The following is a 3,978-nucleotide window of genomic DNA, read 5'->3' on the forward strand; positions in this document are numbered from 1 at the left end:
CCTCGGGAAGAAAGTCACAGAAACACGGAATTCACATTTTCTCAGCCTGCACACACACAAACAACCAGACACAAATGCAGAAATGAATACACTAACCCACACACACATTAACAGAAACACACACACATACACACACCACCCAGTTTATCTTGTTTGGCTAACAGGACAGCCAGAGGTCCATTGTAACTTATATTGTTCCTGTTTTACCTTTTTTCGACTAACCTCCAAACAATTCAAAGCCAGGTGATGCCAATTGTTAGACACACACGCACACACACACGCAAACACACTACAATGGATGTCACGTCTGTGTCCAAACTGGGCACCACAGTCGTGACTTGTGTCTCGCTCCCGGCGACATCACAAATACGCCCTGGTGTGCACACAGCGCATACAGATTTAAGTGGCAGCTGACCTGAGAGTGAGTGTGTTTGTGTGTGTGTGTGTGTGTGTGTGTGTGTGTGTGTGTGTGTGTGTGTGTGTGTGTGTGTGTGTGTGTGTGTGTGTGTGTGTGTCTGTGTGTGTGTGTGTGTGTGTGTGTGTGTGTGTGTGTGTGTGTGTGTGTTTCTGTGTGTGTGTCTGTGTGTCTGTGTGTCTGTGTGTCTGTGTGTGCGTACATTTTTAGGTTTGCCTCCAGGGAAACAGCAATCAGCATGTAACACTCACACACTACCGCCATACGCCAAAGTACATCAAAGAATATGCTCAGTGACCCACAGAGACACCACGAGTCACAGAGGACATGAAGCGTCTAAGCAGTACGTGGCCGTGCACGGGAAAACCAGTCCACCACTGGATTATTTACCTGCAAGCAATTAACTCCTACAACTGCACTACTTCCTTCCTTCATCCGCGCCCCTTTACCCCTTTCTATCTGATATCCTCCATTGTAACGATTTCTTCCCCAGAGTCTTATTAGATCCCACAGTGAATCAAATTCTGTTTATTTGCATGGGTCTTTAGCCACACTGGCAGCCTCAAAGGGCTTCGCAGGCCAGTGCTTCTTAACCTTAAGCCCTCAAAAGAGCAAAGGAAAAACATGCCCCACGCTGTCTATAGATATAGAGGAAATAGGAGCAAACCAATGAAGGGTAGGGCAATAAACCAAGACAAATTAGTGCAACAAAAGCGCAGACCTTAGTGACACAAATAGTTGCCACACACGGATAGTTTCCTGAGCAACGAAAAACGAAATGTTTGACGATGACAAAGAGTGGCACAGATACAGAACAGTATGGTAGAGAGGAAATTGTGGGAGATCTTCTTCAACTGGTTCCCACCGCAGATCTTGATCGTCTTTCGCGTTCGTCTTTGGTTTCGTCCCATCTTGCCTTCTCTTGGGTCATTCCTTTGGGGTATTTTTTTTTCGTGATGTACTGCTCCAACTTCCCGGTAATGAGGAAGACGGCATTATAGATGGAGGAGGACCAACCAGGGGCATCACATGAGGGGGAGCAGAGAAGGAGGGGGTCACGGACAGACACAAACGACCCCTTCGGACCCCCGGTCTGAAGAATGTCCGTATCATCCGAATCAATACAGATATTGGAACTGCTATCAGCCAGCACAACAAATGATGTCGGGCGCAGAGAAAGAGATGGTTCAATAGAAACTCCAGAGAGAAGACAAAGTATTCCAGACAGAGAACTTCTCGTAAAAAGGATGAGCTTGTTGTTAGCAAACATGACGCCGGCACAGCGGGGACTCGTGACAAGAGGACCCGACGTTCTGCAGATTGCCAGTGTGTGTGTGTGTGTGTGTGTGTGTGTGTGTGTGTGTGTGTGTGTGTGTGTGTGTGTGTGTGTGTGTGTGCGTGTGTGTGTGTGCGCGTGTGTGTGTGTGTGTGTACACACTCATTCACACTCAGGAGGACAATAACGAATGGCGCACTCGTGTGGCCGCGTCGAGGTTCCCGCTCGCTCGCATTCATCACGACACTCGCCGCCTGACACGTTCAAGTGGCCCCAGTAACGGTGATATACAGCTGTTGCGGCTGCGACTGGTTGACCACCCCCACACCCCACCACCACCACCACCACCCGCTGAGCCCGAGTGTCGTTCACCTCGTATCGGAATTGTTGGAAAGAATGGGATGGCGTGATGGTGTGGAGGGAATAAATGTGTGTGCGGCGGGGGCAGGGGTTTGGCGGGGGGAGGGGGTTGGTGGGGGGGGTGAAAGAAAAACAAAAGCGATGGATATAAATGATCTGCCGACCACGCGGTCCCCCCGGGCAGGGGGGAGTGTAGGTCCGTTCAATACCAATTGATCGTCGGAGGGCCAGGCATTCGTCTTAATTCTGACTAATTAGGGCACTGGCTGACTAGGAGGAGGCAAGAGACACAAGGTGTTGTTGGTGCTGGTTTATTAGTGTGTGTTTCTTTGCTTTTGTTTTTTGTTTTTTTGTGTTACTGTTGGTCGTATGTTTGTTTGTGTGTGTTGCTGTTGGTCGAATGTGTGTGTGTGTGTGTGTGTGTGTGTGTGTGTGTGTGTGTGTGTGTGTGTGTGTGTGTGTGTGTGTGTGTGTGTGTGTGTGTGAGTTTGTTGCTGATGGTCGAATGTGTGTGTGTGTGTGTGTGTGTGTGTGTGTGTGTGTGTGTGTGTGTGTGTGTGTGTGTGTGTGTGTGTGTGTGTGTGTGTGTAGGTAGCATGTATGAGAGTGTGTGTGTGTATGTGTAGGTTGCATGTGTGTGTGTGTGTGTGTGTGTGTGTGTGTGTGTGTGTGTGTGTGTGTGTGTGTGCGTGCGCGCGCGTGTGTGTGTGTGTGTGTGTGTGTGTGTGTGTGTGTGTGTGTGTGTGTGTGTGTGTATGCAGGTATTTGTGTGTTTGTCTCTGCGCGTGTGTGCCCACGTAGCGAGCGTTGTTAACAAGTTCCCCCCCTTCCCTCCCCCAGAGTTTACGGAAACAACGATTGCACCACATTAGTGTCACCGCCAAAATAATTCCCCCGTCTTCCCTTGGAGCCCGGCAGGCAGAACGCGACTAAATCCTTCTCCACGTCTCTATCTGGTGAGAGCTCAAGACTTTGTGCTGCCAACGCAAGCATGGCCCTCTCCGCCGCCAGAACACAGCAGAAGGGAGATACAAAGCCCCCCCCCCCCCCCCCCCAAACCCCAAACAAACCCCCCCGACCCCGCCCCACCCATTCCACAAGATATACATCAAAGCGTCTAATTGGTCAGGAAGGGGAGTTGGGCCTTGACTACGGAAACGATGGGGGAGAAAAGGTCTGATTAATGCACGTGGGGATCGATAACAACACGTGATGAATGCCGGTGATAGATGTTCGGTCGGTGGGGGATCTAGCGCTTGGACCGCCAGGCAAATTGCTTGGGTGTGAAATCCTCTGCGATGTAGCAATGTGGCGAGGAAGCTGGAGGCGGGTGGGTGGTGGCGGGCGGGTGGGTGATGTTTTTTTTTTTATTGGCGGGTGGTTGGGTGTGAGTGTGTATGTGTGTGTGTGTGTGGGGGAGTGCGGGTGTAGGTGTGTGTGTGGGTGTGTGCGGGTGTATGTGGGTGTGTGTGGGTGTATGTGGGTGTGTGTGGGTTTTGTGTGTGGGTTGTTCTGTGTGCGTATGTTTGCTGGTGTGGGTGGGTCGCCGAGGGGTGCTGAGGTGAGAGGTTAAGCCCTTTTAAAAGATCACTGTGTTGGGTGAGGCGGGGGGGGGGGGGGGGGGGGGGGGGGGGGGGGGGGGGCAGCAGTGAGCCGTTCCTGAGCCGGGATCATCAGACTCAGACCTCTATCTGTCAGTCCCTGGAGGCTGTGGGAAGGGTAGCAGTCAAGGTGGTGGTGGTAGCGGTGGTGGGGGTGGAGGAGGTGGAGCTGTGTGTGTGTGTGGGGGGGGGGGGGGGGGGGTTTCTATCACAGGGGGATAGGAGCGGTGACAATCCTACCTGGAGATCAAAATCTCCAAGCAGGACACACACGCACGCAACGAGCGCGCGCGCACACAGACACATACACACACAAACGCACACAT

Source organism: Gadus morhua, chromosome 2 (assembly GCF_902167405.1).
Source record: "Gadus morhua chromosome 2, gadMor3.0, whole genome shotgun sequence".
Taxonomy (NCBI): Eukaryota; Metazoa; Chordata; class Actinopteri; order Gadiformes; family Gadidae; genus Gadus; species Gadus morhua.